The following is a 21,099-nucleotide window of genomic DNA, read 5'->3' on the forward strand; positions in this document are numbered from 1 at the left end:
CAGAAATAATAACATACTATGCAGTAGTTTGCCATGCAAGTTCAAAAGTACGCTTATAGTAATAATCGATATATATAATAAAAGTAAGTGCGGTTTGTCCGTGCGTGCCACAAAGGCGCCGAAACCATACCCGGAGTCCCAAGAAAGTTATATGGTATTGTAACCCTGTATCTCTTATCCATGACTAAGGTTTCGGTTTGGACCAGCAGGGATCCTACAGGGAGAAAAGGCCCTAGAAACGGTATTACTGTGCTAAAAAGAAAGGGGTTAAATTTTAGAATTATCAACTATTTCGGACAATGTTACTGACTGTTATAGAAGGTTCCTAAGGCTTAGAGAATTATCCAGAATTTTCAGGATGCTCTAGAAACTTCTAGAATGATCCAGGATGTTCTAGAATGTTCCATAATGATCGAAATTGTTGTAGAATGTGCCAGTATGTTATATTATTTTCCTATAGGTTCGAATATATTCTAAAATGTGCACGAGTGGGAAGGTACAATTTAAGAATACGGAGTCATTTTTATTAAAGTTTACATGTATCATTATCATTATGCTCAGGTTCTTTGCAAACTATTTAATGTTTTGAAATGAAAATAGTGGTATTATGTTTAAATGATGGGAGCCAGACAACAGAACCTACCTTAATCTAACTTAACTGACTCCGAGCTACTACTACTAGCACTACTTACTACTACTATCAACTACTACTACTACAAATATTTTTACTATTACTACTGCTACCACTATTATTACCAACTACTACTATTACTGTTTGTACTACTACTGCTACTACTTCTAGTAAATGCTGCCTCCCATATTTAAACAAAATTATCTCTGTGGCGCCCCTTGAAGTTTACCTGTTCCAGGTTGAGTATCGCCATGCGCCAACACAAGAAGAGTCTATATAGGGTAGCGACACTATTTTCACAAAGAAACATGTTTCAGAGTTACGGTAAGAATGACTCATTCAGAAGCATTATGAACTAAAATTATAGATTACTGAGAAACAACTTTTCTGGGAGTACATTCACAGTAAGTTAAATACATGTCAGTTTCATCTTCAAATTACTTAATGCTCTTTGGCACCAATGTGATCAAATAGCACTAAAGAACGTTAAAAGGCAACGATGGACGAGAGTCTGAGCCATTACATTATTTTCAAGTTTCTTTAAAAGAAGAAGATGTAATGTCTACAGACATCGTTGAAAATACAATGATGGTTTCAGAATTATCACAAAGCACCTAAAATGTCCGTTCTTCGCACATAGAAGATACGTTTATAGGAAATGAATTAATCTCTATAAATTGGAAATTGAATATATGCGAAGGAACTGTTAAAATATAAGGTCGGATCAAGGAAATTCGAAATTGCCAGACAGTTAGTTGTATGCCAGGGATATGTTTAAAACGTAACAAGTGAAAGTAAATTGCTAAAGGTAAAACTTATTCTAATATAAATAAAATGAAGACTTTGTCAGCCTGTCTGTGTGCAGCCTGGGTACAGGACGAGTAGACCGAGAGTTACCAAATTTCGGCCCCAGACAAAGACGAAGTGTTTTTTTTTTAAATTCAAACCAGGAGGTTTCAGGGGGCATTTACCGGGACATGTAAAAGAAGTAGAAAATGACCGGAATTAGTGTCAAATTCATGGTTTTCGCGGTCGCTGAGATCAGTAGTAAAACTCTTATCGCATAAACTTCCAAATTCACCCCTTCGGCTGCGGGCTGGAGGTTCACCGGTGGCAGAGAATACCGAGACATTCAACAATAATCCAACATGACTGATATTTGTGTCAAATGCATAGTTTTGAAAGTCGGTGAAATCAACGGTGAAACTAAGATCGCATTAACTTCCAAATTCACCCCTTCGACTGTGGGAAGGGGAGTTACCGGGAGCGGGGAATACCATGACATGTAAAAATAATCCAAAAAGGGTGATATTTGAGTCCAATCCATACTTTTCGCGGTCGCTGAGATCAATGGTGACATTTTTATTATCGATGACTTCCAAATTCAGCTACCATTGTATGCGGGCCATAGGTCACCGGGGGGTTTCAGGGGTGGATAGACATGTAAAATTAATCCAAAATGACCGATATTAGTGTCAAATCCATAGTTTTTCGCGGTCGCTGAGATCAATAATGAAGCTTCCATTAGCAATGACTTTCAAATTAAGCTATCATTGTATGCGGGCCGGGGCCACCTGCTGGGCGGGGGTTTACCGAGACATATAAAAATTATCGAAAATGAGCGATATTAGTGTCCAATCCATAGTTTTCGGGGTCGCTGATCTCAATAGTGAAACTCAAGAAAGTGTTTAATTTTAAATTTAGCCCCAATCAGCTAAGGAATGGGGCCATACTAAAGAGGGGGCCGAGACTTGTATAAATAATATAAATTGACCGATATTTGTGTGAAATCCATAGTTTTGTTTACATTCACGTTGCTTTCGTTCTGTTTAGTAATAGGTTTTATTCTGGTTAAAAATATGTTATTGTTGTTGTTGTATTAAGTATAAACCGTATTTACTATTCAAGTCATTCCAATGGAAACACAACTACTTTTTCGGGTAAGCATTCACACAAAATAGATCCAATTTTATAAATGTTTAATTTTTTATTTCGTCGTTCAGTTTGTTCACATAGATATTTTATCTGACCCGTGCGAGGAACGGGCAAAACAGCTATTATTATTATTATTATTATTATTATTATTATTATTATTATTAATAATAATAATAATAATAATAATAATAATAATAATAATAATAATAATAATAATAATAATAATAATAATAATAATAAATGCTTATCTTTACTGTATGGTTGTCACTTCAATGAATAATAATATCAATTTTCTTTCTATACTTGCGATACCACGTGCAGATACGTTATTTGGTATGTAGTGAACATTCTTTGAGGATACGGAGTTGTTAGATTTTCTAATCCGTATCCAGAAAACCCACGCATGTGGTGTCCATCCAGCAAAAGTTTGCATGTGGCATGAGAATCGATATATGTATACATAGAAGTCGGGAGCAGTACTATAAATGTTATTGTCAAATAAAATTGTGTGTAGCGTTACAAAAATTTACTTACGTCTTCGTGCGCGTGGATATGGGCTCAAGTCCGTTGGGAACTATAGAACACAGTGGTACTTTACATAGTTTAGCAACTAATTGTAAGTCCCGTCCTTAGAAGCTCAGCTATTTGTTTTACTCTTTTGTAGTAATTATTATTGATATTGTTTAGTTTCGGCAATAGCTTTTGTCTACCCGTATTCTTTTTATGCTTTTCTTTACATTAAATGTACACAAAAATAAATGCTGCGATAATGCCTCTTATTTTGAATGTAAACACCTTTTACAATTAAAAAAAAAATTAACTTTCCGACGTATCTGTAAAAAGTAAAAACCAAAACTGGAAGTTTTGGGGTTCGAACCCACACTCATGGACAACAAAATATTATAACCAAATACATGAAGGTATTTCTTTCTAAAGAACGTTTCTCAGTATCTTGATTAACTATTTATTAATATGTTTTACTTTAGTTTTCCACTATGCTATAACGACAGGGTTACGAAGAGAAAAACATCAAGGACACTTAACCCTCCGTGGTCACACTTATTTTTTGTGACACGGAGTCAAACTGGGGTCCTCAGGACTCCACCACCTTTTTTATCTTGTTTAATATTAAAAAAATATTTTTGCGACATTTTTTGTTTTTCCTGTTCTGTAATACGTTCTATTTACCATAAGCAATAAATTTTCACTTATAAACGATTTGGTTACTTTTATTACAGTTTTCATTAACAGTCAGAATGAAAAATTCGTTTTTTTAATACTTTATCAAAAAAAGCTAAAAAAAAGTCAACACTTTAGGGATCATTTGTAATAAAATATATGCATTTTATATACCAACATAACAAACACGTGTTATACAAAATATGAAGGAAAAAACTCCCTTACACTATCTTGCGAAGAACGGTAAAATTAACCTTTTCAGGACCGACAGGGATTTCAAAAAAAATCATAGACCTTTACGTTGGCGGCCCTAGTACCCCTTCTAATTGGCACATAGATATGAACTATACCTCGTTGTAAAGCATATGTAACGCAGACTTCAGTCAGCGAACATTTCTGCCACCCGTGCCTAACCCTTAGAAAAAGAAGAAGAATATTTTTAAAAATGAGGATTTATTTGTTTTCGAAAATTTGTGAAAGGCTGGCAACACTGTTACTTGTCGTACGAAGGGGAAAAAATTCACAGACATTAGGTACAATCACATAAAAAATGAAGGGCGAAAATTCAATACCAAGAGAGTAAAAAATCCTAACGTGTTTCCTAAGAGAATCATCCTGTATATATTTTATGAAATATTTTGGTCTACCCTGACGTTGGCTGCCCTAGGTACGCCCCTAATTGTCACAGAGGTATAAGCCATACCTGATTGGAAAGCTCATGGAACACAGATTTCAACGAGGTAAATCGTGTGCACCCGCGCGTGCGACAAATAACAGTGTTGTAAGAGCCCCACTAACTTCGAAAATGTATTTTTCATAACATTTTACTTTCTTCTTCTTTTACGGATTGAGAACGGGGACACAAAAGTTACCTCGTTAGAATCTGTATCCCATAAAACATCCCGTTGACTGCTTCTTTTATGCAGGAAAATTTTTGGCGACCATCTTGAAATCAAACTTTAAGTGAGACTATTATGCGAGGGCGACTATTACGCGAGTAAACACGCTACATCATAATTTATAATATATTTCGGTTGAGAATTTTTAATTAATAACTACATTATAATATGAATGACTGGGCTGCAATGATACTCTTCCCAGGAATAACAGATGTAGCTTCGTTGCAACAAAATATGATTAGCTGATCGTTTTGAAATTTAGCACACAGATGGAAACTAAAAGTTTAGGCCTGAAAGGACTCTCTGCAATATAGTTTAAGGCTATGATTAACCCTCATACAAAGGAGCTAAATTTTAGGACTTAAACACAAGAGCGAGGTATTTTACACCCCATTCCTTATATTGGTATTACACAAAATTTATTGTATGTATTCGGTATGTAAGACTAAATTATGTAAAATTGAACCTTTCTAGGAGATGGAGTCATTTGTTTCGGTAGGTTTTTGATTTCATCAGCATTTCTAAAGACAAATGTTTTTACTCTGGTTTTATGTTTTACTTTTTATACGTTACTATAAAATATTTTAGTGCATGTGTGTAAAGCTATAGTGAGTGTTTCTAGTTTTTGTATGTGTTAAGAGGATGAATACATTACACAATCTTGTGATTTTTTCATATGTTCATTTGAAACATTTTAAAAATTAGCATAAAACATTCATTACTTACAAATATCAACACAATATGTACTTGGACTTTGTCCACTAAATTAATATAACAAAATTATTTTAATATCATGTAAAACATAAATACGTAGAATAATATATAACATGAAAATAGAAATGATAAATTTATCTAACCGTATTACAGATTTGCCGTCATTTCCCACACGCACCAAGTGGAAGAGCAAAGTTTTAATCGGGGCACACTCTTTACAATACAGAAGGATGTACTTCCTGCAGATCAACCTGTTCCAATTGCAGCATGAAGATTGAGTTTTTGTGTCTTTTTGAGGCGGGCATATTTGACACTTTCCACAAGTTCTCTTTTCTTTCTCTTTTTTGGATTTATTTTCAAGAGTAGTGATGGTCTTGACTGCTTCTTTCAGACGAAGGAGCAGTAAATGCAGAGATAGCGTAGTTGCAATATGGGTCCTCCAAAGTTGCAAACCCAGTAGCTTCTGGCTACTTAGTTTTGCACTGCGATGTCGTATTTGAAAATTGCAAGAGCATTTATGCTTGCAACGTTTATTATGCCAAAAAACATTGTAAAGTCTCCAACGCTTACACGTTCTTGAGACAGTATGTGTTCCGCAGAGCTTGTGAATAACATCAATGCCGCCTATATGTAAATTATAATCAATCATCATAACAGGATTTTCCCCTCACCTCTGTCTACATCAATTTTGTCTCCATTGGGCATTGTTCATGCCACAACAACTCTTTCGGGCTTGGGAGCATAAGAAATGATAGTCATATCCTTAGGAAAGGAGAATTGGCTTGAATATGTCCTCCCTTCCCCTTCCTGTTATTAGTTTCTGCGGATCGTACCCGTACAAGGTAGTGCTCTTGCTCGCACTCTTGTTCAGTATTTGTGTCATATCCAATTTCATGTAAATTATTATCTTCGTCACTAGAATCGTTATGATTCAGTTGTTCATCACTCTTTACAGAATCAAAGAAGTTCCTTATTCTCTCTTCCTCTTGCGCAACACTGTCCATTTTGTGTCCTCTCCCTTACTTTAAATGTCTTTTAAACGTTTACAGGCACAATATTGGCCCACGTGACTAAATATATATATTAAACACATAGTTGTAGAAAACATTGGTTGAAAACTTCGCAAAAAGTTATATTACACAAACCCGCGCGCGGGGCGTATTTATCCCCATACAAAGTTTTATGATCCATACACCACGATCGCTTAACGAAAACTGACTGAATGTTGTGCGAATACAATCAGAAGTTCCAGCCTGGGTGGATTTTGCTGCAGCGTGTGTGTTTAAAGGTTAATTAATACATGATCAGTAACTTAAATGCATGATCAGTTAGCACAATGTGTATGTATGTATGCATGCATTTATGTGCTATGTTTGAAATTATGTGGTAAATCGTTAGTCATAATTCCTTTCATTTTTTCAATAATTTATTAAGACATTCAAAAGAAAAGTTCCTATGTATTGAATATTTATAAAATCATATATCGGTATACAACAGATAAGTATACGATGTGGTTGTGGATATATTCATACATATATACCTCTATCGATTTTGGTGATTTTTTGTTTCATAAAGTGTACATTCTCGGTGTCCCTATAGAAATTTCGCCAATTCGTAATGAGAACCTACAAAAAGATATACCTCAACAGGTGCAGTGTGAAAACCACAACTAACTGGCTTGAACATGTGCATTTTCACACAAGTTCCGATTTTGGTGATATAACTTGATCCAGATGATATTCCGGTCGATTCATATAAATGTCATTAGAAATTGAATATAGTCTTCGGAGTAAGACAATAAAACTCATCCACGACTATGAGTCCTAATACCGTAATTAACCGATTTCATTGTGTGCACGTTTCCGCAAAACTTCAACATAGTTACGCTAACATAATTATTCTCTTCCGGTTCATATAGAATAATGTTATGCATGTTTCGTAAGTTTATTTCATAAAATGCTTTGAAATAAGACCTTGTAATTCATCAAACGCTAATACTGAAAATATCACGCGTATTCTCACCAATGATTTCGAAACATGTATTATATATATCACCGATTTCAGGAAACGAATTAAAGCAGGAAGTGGAAGATTTCTTAAATTATGATCTCACTTCGAAAAGCACTAGAAACCAGAAAACAGTAATAATAATGCTCTAAGAAATAGAAACGAATTATTTACTATAAACTCCATTAAACTACATCAGTTCTTGATGTCGTCCAAAGCTAGAAAGATTATAATTCCTCTAATACAAAAATATAATTCCTAATAGACATCAATTCGTTCGATTTGACACAGTTTCGTGAGAAATATGTAAATACTACTAACGACCTATTTCTTCTTTTAAGGGTTCTATTGTTATTTTCTGTTTTCTAACGCTTTAGTAGTTTCTGCATTTTAGTTCTTTTTAAAAGTTTGTTCATATTTTGAAAAGCTTATTTTATCTTCAACTGAAAGTATCTAAGCATTTTCGTTGATATTGAAATGACTTTTTTGAATTTTACGTCCCACAGTTATGGCGGCTAGGCTAAAGGAGACGGTGATGATGAGAAATGAATGAAATGGTGGAATGAAGAAAGTGGGAGGAAACGGGAGAACCCCAAGGAAACAAACCCACACATGTTTGCTCACCGGGAACAGGGTTTGAACCCGGAAACCCTTCATCAGTGTGAACGCTCGGTCATTGAGCCACCGATGCCCCATTTTCGTTGATAATTCATGTTGATATTAGTATATGAAGGTTGTGTTATCATATAGCGAGAAACAGTAACATTCTTGTAAAACGTAGTAAGATGGAATTTACGTACTTACCTCTTGCCATAAACAACTGAATAATCCTCCTGAAGACATGATATTTCGCACTTACAGCTCAACCCATTATCTTTGGATTCGAATGTATTTACTGGTTCTAGTTTATCTGAAACATTAGATATTATGTTTCGTAATAAAATTCTTACAAATTATGCTCTTAAATTGCATTGCTTTTCACCTTCAAATAATAAATGTTATAAAATAGTCCGAACGGGAAGAAAGAAATATATTTCTATTTAAAAGCTATTCATGTATGAAATCGAAATAAATCAAATAAAAATGTAAGATTTTCAACAAAAATAGTACAGTTTCCATGTAAACGTTTCGTAAAAGTACAGCATTATTTTCAAATCAAGTAAGCGTTATTAAAAATATAAGAATTCCTAGAAATTCCAACCAGTTAACTACGTATTGGTACGAATATTTATGCAATTCTAATCACATACCAGCCTTGTTGTGCATCGTTGAATTGAGAGATCCAAAAACCCGCTAATTTAATACCTAATTATAAGAGTAACTCTGGAATTAGCAACAATATACACACAACGTTCTATAAGAACCTGGATGTCAATAGTTAATGTCTAGAAAAATATGTATACAATTGGACAAAACGCGCTCCACTATTATATCCGATTTGATCTGCTGTCTAGTTAGACAAGTGGAAATTCTCAGAACAGATTGGATCATATTTGACAAAAGTTTATATTTTACGAAAGCTAACATATGCCTAGGTAATACTTATTTTTAAACTCTGATTGTTTAGTGCGTTTTGATATTTGGTGTCAACTGCAAAAGTGGAGATCACGTGGAAACTTGAGTGGATCCAGAATATTGTGGATCAAATGAATCCAGAATATTGTTAACTTTGGCTGTTTTCAAGCAAGTTACATTGTAGTGGTCTAACGGTCAGTAAATTTTGGTCGTGCACATTGAGACTTTTTCTTAGGTACACAATATCTACAATATATCACAATTTCAAGCAATTCCACAGCAATCTAATTTCCGTAATAATTGAGCGGGATTCTTTGTCATTTCAAAGGGAGCCATTGCCCGCTGAAACTTCTTTCTCGCAAAAACGACAAAACCCAAGTTTCTTTCTTTGAAGTCATTTTTGCATCGGCAGAGTTTCATTTGTTTAATGTTTTCCTTTTAGTCAATGGGCCCTTTTTGGAACAGGGGCTTATATATATATATATATATATATATATATATATATATATATATATATATATATATATACATATATACGTTACAATATATAAATACGTTTATATATATAAGTTACAATAGATAAGTATTGTAACAAAAAGATAGAGCCAGTGGAATATCTCAAAATTGCTTTCTTTCCTTCCCTTAAGGTTGATGATCTATCAACCTTGCTACTTTTACTTGAAGTACTTTTTCCGTCCTTCTCCTGGATGACGCTATAATCGCAAAATAAAAGGAATCGTCATACACCACCTGAAGTTAATAATAAACTAAATATATTGAGAGATACGCCTGCAATAATACGTGTACAATAATTTTAAAATATCTATTTTTAAGCACAAAAATGACCTATCTCTAATAGAGAGAAATTCTTCAAGAATTAACTTTAAAATTAACTTTAAAATTCGAAGTAGGAACAGCAATTTTTATTGCACATTCAAACTCTGCGACCGAAGATACGCAACATTTTCATGAAATACTTTTTTTGTTATGCTTCTAGACAGCGGTGTAATCGCATAATAATAATAATAATAATAATAATAATAATAATAATAATAATAATAATAATAATAATAATAATAATAATAATAATAATAAAACATCATAGGACAAACGAGGTTGATTGTAAACCTAATACCTCTAGAAATACACTTGGAATAAAAGAAAACAAGAAATACGCGTGCAATATTTGTAAAATATGTAGCAAAAAAAATTGTTTTCATTTACGCATCAATGGAGCTGTGGTAAATCATTAGCATGTGAAAAGGAAAGATATTGTGCTTTGAAGCATCGTCAAGAAAAATCATCCCTAGAAGTTTAAAGGTCAAATAGACCAATATTATTGTTAAATATAACGTGGCACGCACACATCTGTAAGGAAAATCATTATTTGCCATCAAAACGTAAAAGCACAAATGACGAAGATGTCACAGGAGATCAATGTTACTTAACGTGGATAAGGCACGAAGAAACTTAACATATAAACAGAGCTATTGTAATGATCTCCTTTATTTCAAAGGTTAATCACTCATGTTTATTTAGTCACAATGATATGCAGCTTATTTAGAATGAGAGAAAAACTGGAAAAAATTCGTGTTTTTAAATACATACGTGTTATTCCACGTACAAATGATCAATAACAGTGTCATTTGCAATTCGACACATATAAGTTTTACAGTTTAATTCTTGGTACACCCTTTCCAATATTCCAGAGTAAATGGATCCAACTGCGTCTTGAATGTATTCTCAAAGTTCAGGTAAATTGTTAGTAAAGGGTGGTTCATTTCGTTTTTACATAACAGTAACTCCGTTGGAATCTAACCACAGTCCGTTTGATATGAATTTCGAGAATTCAAAATTGTACTGTCTTCGATTACTGCTATCTTGAATTACTGTCGTCCTAGCTGCGGCATAATAACCTGCAACGTACTGTCGTCTCGTTTTTTTTCCAAGAACTTGGTTAATTTGAGTCCCCTTGGTTCTAACGATTTAGTTGTCTGTAAGATTTGAAGATGAACAAATTGTAACTGATGTTTCAAAGTATGTGCTCAAATTGAATATCTTCCTCGATCTGACAGTAAACAATTCAATGGTAAAAGCCAATTATTTCATTCTTTATTACACACGGTTCATTAAGTGGAACTTCATCAATAATCATTTGACGATGATTATCCAAAGTAGTTGACGTTGTTTGGTAGAAATGGGCTTTTTAGATAACCACAGAAAAAAAATAGTCTAGTGACGATATATTAGGAGAATGAGCAGGCCAAACAATCTCGCCTCTTCTGCCAAATCAAGTTCTGTATGTTCATGTTTTTCAACATTCGTGTCACAGACACGTGAGAAATGTCATATTGTTCAGCAGCTTTAAAACTGCTAAAATATGGGTTTCCAACAAATGATTGCAACATGAAGCTATTTGTCTTCAAATGTTGCTGAGTTTGTTATACCGGAAATGTTACGACACTTTACAGTTTCCGTTTCTTGGTCGTGCCTTAAGAAACGCCCGACAGTAGATTTGGAAATGGGATTGTGTGGATAGCGAAACGTTTTGTTAAATATTACCCTTACTTCAGGATGTATAATTTGGTGATCGTTCGATCCTTATATGAGCAAGATATATAACCTGTCTCGTTCGGAAAGCTTGATTATCGTTACTTCTTTGCCAGTTTTAATAGTGGTTTCCCACCTTCAGCATATAATGCTTTTTACGTTGCTAGACGTAAATTTGTTATCAGCCATATATATCTACAGAAAATGCCATAGGATGGACATATGTCTTTCTTGTGAACTGTTATTCATTCCATTAATTCGACGAGATCAGTTTTGCTCTCTTTTCTAATGACTAACTGATCCAAGATTAACTTTACATGTTTACACTAACTTTCTCTTCACAGATCAAATAATACGCTGTTTCAAATCACATCATAATTAAAGACATCTACATTGCAATAAGAAGAAAATTGGAATGTCCACTTAAACTGTATTACGTCTACCGATGGACTTTACTTGTTCACTTTCAGTTTGACCTCTCAGGTAAAATCACATGGTTTATATTAAAATCAAATCATCATAGGCAACACAGCTACATAGGCAACAACTAAATGAATAACTTAATTCTTTTCTGACAATGTACCCGATTACTTAACATTTACAACAATGGCCCAATGGAGAGCTGGAGTTAATCAATTTTCACACTATCCACAATGTCATTGAAAAACTGCAGATTTTGATGAATATTGTTACAAAGGTGTCCGTATCTTTATTTGTTTGAAAATCTTAGCATCAACATCACACTACATGTCCTGTTCTTAACATTAAAAAAAAAAAAAACAGCCTGAGGTAACGTGCGAGGATATTCATTTTTTGCGATTACAGCGCCATCTAGAAGAATAACGAAAAGGTACTTCTTATATTCCGTGGCAGAAGTCAAATCTGAATAAAAAATACGAGGTTTTTCATATGAAATTTTAAGTTGCCTCCTTCTGGTCCAATATTTAGCACGAGGGAAACTTCATTTTATATTACTTGAATAGATATTTTAAAATTATTGGAAATGTATTTTATTTTTTTTTTAATTGCAAGTGTATTTCTCGAGATATTATTTCATTATCAATTTCAGGTGACATACAATGATATTATTATTTTTTTTTGCGAATACAGCGCCATAAAGAGAATAAGAAGAAAGTACTTCGAGTAAAAATTGCGTACCTTCCGTGACAGAATTATACCACTGAATAACAATAGGAGCTTTCTATTTCAAATTTTGACGTTGCTCCTTTCTTTCCATCAGGCAAGGGCTAGGAAACTTCATGTTATGCTAGTTGAATAGTTTTTTTTTAAATATGTGTAACGTGTTTTGTTACTGTTGACCGATTATGAGTCATAGTTTCAGTGGCGATTACTATTCACTTCCTCTAATATTTTTCTAATTTTCTGCATTTCTTGGTATTTTCAATGCTGTGTCTTTTTCTTCAAAAAGAGATTATTTGATCGGCGTGCTATTTTGTGTCGTACCTTATATTTTTGTTTCAAACCTTATTCGTTTTTCTAGTTGAATAAACTATATATTATTAGTGGTGGAATATGTTTCAACGTTACACTACTATTCGCACACAGCAATTTAACGTTAATAAAGTGTCATACATTGTACATAATTCTTGCTTTCGAGACTACCTGCTGCCTGCAATTTACAAGACACATCTTGCACTGATTGTAGGTCGCACCAGCGCCGGTTTTTATGTAAATCTTGCATCTACATCATGCCTTACCTTGTTTCCACGAACGGAAATTCCCGATTTAGCTGACAACGCGAACTGAATAACCTAATCGCTGATGTAATTGTTCAATTGATTTATTTTTTCACCATTTAAGAGGCGTTGTTGAGCTTCTTTCGTTTTTTACCAAACAAGAAGTGAAGAAGGGCAATAACATTTTTGATCAAGCACCAACTCTCACTTTGAAACAAGCTCTTATGTACATTTCAAAAGACAAATGTCCAAAAAAAAAATCCAATACGAGAATCCCTAGATAGTTTTTCAAGTGGGTACAACACATCTATGGGGTATAACTTCTGTTAGCCCCTTCCGGTATCCTCATTACTTGCTTCATGAATTCTGGTGAAAGGTATCCCCTGACATGCCAGCCCTAGACTATAACACCTATGATGGTTTTAGTAAATCACTCATGACTCAGACTATAACTTATCCAAATGGTTTATTTTTTCATTATTATTTCCCACAGGTACGGGTTTGTCTCTCCTATCCTCCTGAACGCATCTTCATTAGTTATTTTGTCGAAGGAGGGAATTTTCATCATATATCGGTAACACTGTACTCAAATATCACCAACCTTTTCTCCTCTTGCTAGAGAGTCAAAGTAAGACTTGTATGGAGAAATATATCCAAGACGAAAGTATTAATAAACTTCTTGCCGAAGAGCTCGACGATGGTTTTCGAGGTCAAATAGTGAATCTCCTATCAAGTTAAGCCTTTGCTTGGTGTATGATGCTTGTAGCGTTCGATGCTGGCTCTCCTATGCGATAGTATATTACGTATAAACTAGATACATGAGTTTCGTATTAAGAAATAATATGAAGGACTCAAGTGATTTTAATATACTACTGAGCCTTAATCAGATGTTTTGTAATTAAATCAGTAGCAAAAATCAGTTAAATTAAACACGACCTTGTATGCAGCCAACCCTATGGTCGGAACTATGAAAGTGTGATAGTTACTTGTAGGAAAATGTGAAAAGCGAAGCAGCTCACACTTCTCATAACCCAATCGTCAACCTAAAATTATCTTTTGCAAAAGTACTTGCGTCAGTCAACTAAACAATATTTAAATCATATCTATTCTTTTTCTCTAAGGGGTTCTAAAAGATTGTTATGAATACCAATTATTATAAGGATGATGCAAATAAATTGTCTATTTGTTTTAATTAATAAAATACTAATGATACGGAAGTGAACCAAAAGGGAGAATCATAGCTTATTTAAAAGGGTAGAGCGGTTTGCACTTTTGTTGGAAATCAGAAGCCGGCTAGTGCGGAAAAGGTGCCATTAGTGGCACCGAACTTACTGATTTTTTTAAAATTTTTTTAACAACCCCTTACCCTGCCCCAACGGACTTCAAGTTTTTTAAGTGTTTGGTTAGGCAACACGCACAACACCAATGATAGAAAAGCAACTTGTGGTCGTTTTTAGTTACCTGATGGCTATAATACAATTATTTTATTAAAATAAACTTGTAACAATGCCAGTAAATAATTTTAAAATGTTTATGAGTGAAAGTACAGCCAAATTTGCTCAGTTGTTGGAATTAATATCCAGAGTTTGTTTGAAATGTCACGTTAACGATGATTATAGGCATAGTTCTTGATATAACACGATTTTCTTTCTGCAACTCTTCGCTTATTTTGTTCTGTACGCAAAATAACCCAGAATTTACCACGGGGAGGTTGTTGCACATAGACTACCGCCCACCCACCCACTCAGTAAGCATACGTTCACATTTGACCTTTGTTCACGTAGTTCTTCTTGATCTCGAATCGGAGCATTCTTGTTCTGCACTTAAGGTTGGCTGTAACGTAGATATCTCTTACATTCCCGGCCGCAATTTTTCGACGCTGCCTCGCACACCAGCTTCACTGTGCGTTCCACAGCTTGACTATTGCAAGGAAATGTTATAGTTAGAGTAGCTGAAGTTGGGATTTTTCTTCAAGCTACTGATCCTTTATGTTTCGTGATTGGCTGCTCTGTTAGACATTTTGGCCAATTAATCATGTAATAGTAATTTTCAGCGATGAAGGTTAATTTCGGAAGAATGAAGTCACGTGGGCGGCTCGATCTCGGAGTCTTCTGGCTGCGGCACTTTATTTCCCTCCTCAGCTTAACGTTCGAATATTCGGATTTACTGTTATCGTTCTCAGCAGGTTTTCGTGAGGAGCGTAGTATCCGTTTGTTTGTAGGATAGAATGAACTATGTGTTGTAGATTTTCTGGCAGAAAACGTGATAGCTTAACTATGCTAAACAGATGTATAGCACCCATTTCTCACGAGGGATTTCGCCGTATTGAAAACCAGAAGGGAGCGTATACCTTAACAATGTACTTGCAAAGTAGACACAAACTTGAACTAGGTTTATCGGTACTGATGTAATGGCGAAGCATCCTACAAGTCAGTGCTGTGACTGTTAAAATTTTCTAAAAACACTCACTAGTACTACCCATTTTTTCTATAGTACCAACCATTTGTTGCCCTATTAACCCTGCAACAGGCGCGTGGATTTTTGTGACATGGATAGTCGCGCGGGCTACCACTGTAGCCCATTTGTTTTTATTTTATTATATTGGCTAGTTTGTTAATATTTTTATCTTTCTTGTAGAGAAATGTACTTACAAACTGTTTTAAGGGTCTTATACCCAATTTGAGAAATATGTTTATTTTGAAAGCTATGTATATACAAAGAAGATCAACGCCATTCATTTTTCAAAAGTAATACACGAATAGGACTGTGAAACTTATTTGTATTTAGCAATAAATGCACCAATCTGGTGCATTTCCAACTTTTCTTCCTCCTAAACATATATGTCGAAATTGTTTTAAAATACGCATTATTTTACAAAAATTTTACAAAGCTTACAGATAAACGTATTATCGATAAAACATACATCTTTTCAGCGAAATATGTTTTAAAGATTTCTTGCTCTCAAAAGTTTAATTACGATTTTTGCATAATTATACATATGCTAATTTACTTCCATATAATTTTCTTTTTCTGTTCTCCTATTCGAGTTCCTCGAAGCATGTTCTGCACACAAGTGATTGAGTGGTCAATGCACACTTTCCTTCAAGCATTGACCACTCATCAAAAGCATCAAAATGCCAAGAAGGGCACGTATTTCAGTCTGTAAGCTTTGCATCACGGTCATGTACAAATCTCTTTCTGGCATTGTCAATGCAAATATTGCTACAATCAACTATAAGTCTAAAAATGTTTGCATCTAAAAACAATTCTAGACATTCATGTTAGAACAACGCAGACCTGGTCTCACCTTTAGGTCCAGGAAAACGAAGCAAAATATTATGAGCACGAGTACAAATATTACGAGAAGGAGTTTTTATTATTCATCTGAAATTGTCTTTTGCCACATAATAATTTACGTTACAACTGTCTTTACTACCACTATTATCAACAGGTATCAGTGATTCCTGCCACCCGGAATTCTCAGTAACATTTGAATTTTCGCTGTTTCTGTATCCGAAAAATCCAGTTCTTCCGTTTCAAAATATTCTTCACCATTACTATCACAATCTGAAAACATTACTAATCAGAACTGGCATTTTGCAAACTCATTGACCATCTGATCAACACTCAAACTATGATGAAAAAACTTTCGATGCTTTGGAAGACTTATTACACCAATAGTCGCGCGGGCTACAGATGTAGCCCATGAAACTTTCAAGCTGAATAACAATGAGCTCGTTTCGATTTTACGTTCGACCACACATTAAACACGCAGAATGATAGTTGATAGAAAGGTACAGAGACACCCTTTGTGTTCGCACCTGAAACTACTTTGCGGCAAGGAAAACAAAAACGCTGGGCTACAATAGTAGCCCGCGCTCGTATTGCAGGGTTAAAACCTTAACTTTTATACAATTTGTATTTCGGACTGCCATTACGAGTAGCACCAGTAGAACAGGTCCGGATATCATGCGTGGAAACAGATTCACAGCATTTAACAAACATAACCATAGTTATACAGTTTCCAAATCTCGGTTCCAAAAATTACTGTTTATTTCAAATAGCAGGATACAAGAACTATATTACATCAATCTGCTTTTAAACGATCCGGATTGTAGGATACACCAGTTATCTGACCACTTTATTTCCTACAGCCAGTACATATATTATTTCAATTAATATCAAGACTTCGATTAATTCCTTAATTGAAAACAGCGACGCATTTGCACATGAGTGCGGAGCTTTATAAACAATTTCTAAGAATATATATAAAAACATCCGTAACATCCACCTCGTGTTAATACATAAGCTGTAATATTAGCTCAATATGGCACTTAACAGTGGGAATCGATCGATTTCTTGCTTTTGTACGAGCACATGTTAAACAGTTCTTGATTTAGTTAGCTATATCTCTCTTTTGGTTCTTCCAAGAAAATAATGCGCGGGCAAACCACAATACTTCTTAAGTGCAAAATGACCATTTTCATGTATTTCCTTTACTAATACATTTACCAACTTTCTAGGAATCACAAGCAACCATTTTTAAGTTTATTTTTAACAAACAGTATGCCGTCCTTAGTGCAACGATACGTTCTGTTTAGTGTCTAATATTGAAAATCATTTCTGACAGTAATTATCAGTCTTTTGTTCTTCTCGGATTCCATCACTAGATATCAGATTTAGGTCTTCGAATAATACGAAATCGGTTCTTATTATTCCAGTGTCGGAAGGGTTTATGCTTTTCCCTCGTAACCGTTTACCCTTCCTATGAACGATTGCGCCACACGTTTTCCGAAGTAAGTGGGTTGTCACAAGAGCCTTGAGATCGGCTAGCCCCTATTCTTATATCTTCAATTGGTGAATGAATTTCGGTAGATTGACAACTTTGGTCTTGTGAAAACTGAACTCTTCTACGTTGGTTATTGTTCGACGGTGTTAATTTCCCCAGTTTCTTCTTTTGTACTAGAAACGGTAATTATTTCTAGGAGTACTATTGTCTGTAGTATGTTGTGTTACTTGAGCAAGAATAACATCATTGGTTTTGACGAACGACCGTTATCCGGATTATTACGGGAGCGATAACTGACTATATTACGCTTGGCGCCTTCTCCAGCTTTGATGTTCGCGAGCCTTATTAATATCTTTTGGACAGGTTTTGCGGGAACCACTCTTAACAATCAAGAATCTTCTTCCGGAAGGCAGGTCAGAATAGTATCAATGAGCTCTGTTTCCATATAAAATTCCCCAATACTATGACATTTCTCAACCAAATACCATGCGAACTCTAGCGTGAATGGAAACTTACTCTTATCATAACGCATGGTTAAGAGTTGTTGTGTCTGAGCCCATTCTGAATCTGGTGATAGATATTGCTCTCGAAAAAAAACGTATAAAATCTTCATAGCTTTTAATTTCAGATGCGACCGTTCTCAACCAATCTTTAGCCGCACGTGTTAGAAACAGTGGGAGCAGGAATAGTTTTTCTTCGTCAATTAAGTGAAACATATTACCACATCTTTCAAAATCTTCAAGGAACTGTCTCGCAGCACCAGCTGTTCGTTGTCCTCCGAAACTGGGGAATTCGAGAAGGTTTTTAGGTTTTAGCGGTAACTCGTGCCACATGGCACTCTCGTTCAATTTAAAAGGATTTCTTACTAAAACATTTTCAGGCGTTTGACACGTTGTAGGATAATGAAATCCAGTTTCTAAAGAATTTAGCCTACTCGATGTCATATTTACTCCATTAGGAATGCGATAAGGCACGCCTTAATTAACAGTATGACATTGGTTTACTATAGGAGAAACAGAACTTTGGCTATAATTTACGATGGGAGAAACTATTTACTGTAGTAACGGTAGTGATAACAGCAGTAGACATAGACATCACACTCGAAATGTCGGTGGTTCTGTATATATTAGCTGAAAAGAGAGTAGGAATACATACATTGGCAACACTGAGATCATCACAATTACCTGACATTCTCTGTTTGCCTGAAAAGGATTCCAATTTTTCTTTGAGCCACTGGTACTTACAATCTTGTTCTTGCAACTTCTTACCTTATTGTATTTCTAGATTACTAAGTTTTCCCTGAGTTATCTCCATATCATTCGTCACCTTCTTCAACTTATCCTTTTGTCCACTCACTTCATCACTCAATTGATTTAATCGGATATCAACAGTTTGTATCTCAGTTCTCAAATCCTCCTTCAACTCTTGTTTGCAGTTGGTAAGTTCTTGATGCCACTTCTGTTCAATCTCAATCAACCTTTTATTCATCCGCTCTTCCAACTTCTGACAATGAAGTTCAAAATTCTTATTCTGATCCTCGAATTTCTTTTCCAAATTTTTATTCATACGTGTCATCTTATCCTCAAAGTTATTTATTCATACCCGTCATCGTCTGCCACAGTTTTGTCAAAATTGATTCAGATCCTGCATTATTACTTTCAGCAACTTCTTCTTCTTCTTCAAATGCCTCATCAACCTCTATTATCGGTTCAATTTCTTTACTAGTACATCTATTACAACGCCAAGTGTTTAATATTTCTTCTACATTGGTTGATTCCACTTTTTTTTTCAGGACACCTGAAAATAATTACGGCAAGTATTGCACACTATACTGTTATCAGTACCCTGACCAGTTACTTCCACACCTTCACAACACAGATACATTAAATTGTCTCTGCTATTAGCAGTTTTATCAACTTTATTTTTCCTTACCATATTATGCATATAATGTAACGCCTACTTCCGAAGTCCCAAAATCTTCTGAAAAACTTTTTCTGGTATCCACTATCCTCAAGGCTGATATCTTTTCAGATCATTGTCGTTATATTCTGACTCTTGATCTGCGACCAGTAACGACATCTGTCTTCAAAGTCCGGTCACACGGTCGCCATTTTCTGGGACTGTTAAATTTTTCTAAAAACACTCACTAGTACTACCCATTTTTTCTATAGTACCAACCATTCATTGCCCTATTAAAACCTTAACTTTTATACAATTTGTATTTTGGACTTCCATTACGAGTAGCACCAGTAGAACACGTCCGGATATCATGCGTGGAAACAGATTCACAGCATTTAACAAACATAACCATAGTTATACAGATTCCAAATCTCGGTTCCAAAAATTACTGTTTATTTCAAATAGCAGGATACAAGAACTATATTACATCTATCTGCTTTTATAAAATCCGGATTTTACGATACACCCTTTATCTTACCACTTTATTTCCTACAGCCAGTACATATATTATTTCAATTAATATCAAGACTTCGATTCATTCCTTAATTGAAAACAGCGATGTATTTGCACATGACTGCGGAGCTTTATAAACAATGGCTAAGAATACATATAAAAACATCCGTAACATTCATCTCGTGTTAGCACATAAGCTGTAATATTAGCTTTACTAAATATTATTCAATAAAATAGTTATTGCATACAAAATCAAACTTAATTATTTTACATTGGGAATCAACTGGGATCCGAAAGTAGGCGGGGCTAGGCTCTTAGCAATTCATATTATGGTACATTTCAACGATATTCTACAAACACATCTTACCGTTTATATTTATTTACTGCAGAAAATAATATAATTTTCAATATTTTTCTGGCAGGTCGATTAAATAACACTTAAAATTACTTTAAACCTCAAATTAATTCGGTTTTACATTTACCAACTTTCACTGTTTATTTTTGTATATCCATCAATCGATCAATAATTAGAAAAAGATAAAAATGCATGTATACAGAATTTAAAGCCCATTCTGCCCAGTGATTCATTTAGTATCCAAGAATACTATAATTCAAAGACTCGTTTTAATAAAACTTGTTTTGTAAATTAATAGTAACGTATTGAAATTAGTAATAATAAGCTTAAAATTAAATGAACAAGTATTTAGAATAAAATAAAACAATCAATAATCACAATGTGAAACAAAACAAATAAGATTTGAGACGATCGAT

At 34.5% G+C, this 21,099-nt stretch overlaps 1 long non-coding RNA gene across 1 annotated transcript in view; it reads right to left on the minus strand.

Moving 5' to 3' along the window:
* The window catches only part of LOC145666825 (uncharacterized), a 32,196-nt gene extending 11,364 nt beyond the window's left edge, over positions 1–20,832 (minus strand). The window contains exons 1-2 of the long non-coding RNA XR_014127825.1: positions 20,696–20,832; positions 8,170–8,275 (exon numbers count right to left, since the gene is read on the minus strand). This is a non-coding gene — a long non-coding RNA (uncharacterized LOC145666825). The remainder of the gene's footprint in view (positions 1–8,169; positions 8,276–20,695) is intronic.
* Positions 20,833–21,099: the final 267 nt, after the last annotated feature.

The sequence above is a fragment of the Thermobia domestica genome, chromosome 1 (assembly GCF_964235325.1).
Source record: "Thermobia domestica chromosome 1, izTheDome1.hap1.1, whole genome shotgun sequence".
NCBI classification, from domain to species: domain Eukaryota; kingdom Metazoa; phylum Arthropoda; class Insecta; order Zygentoma; family Lepismatidae; genus Thermobia; species Thermobia domestica.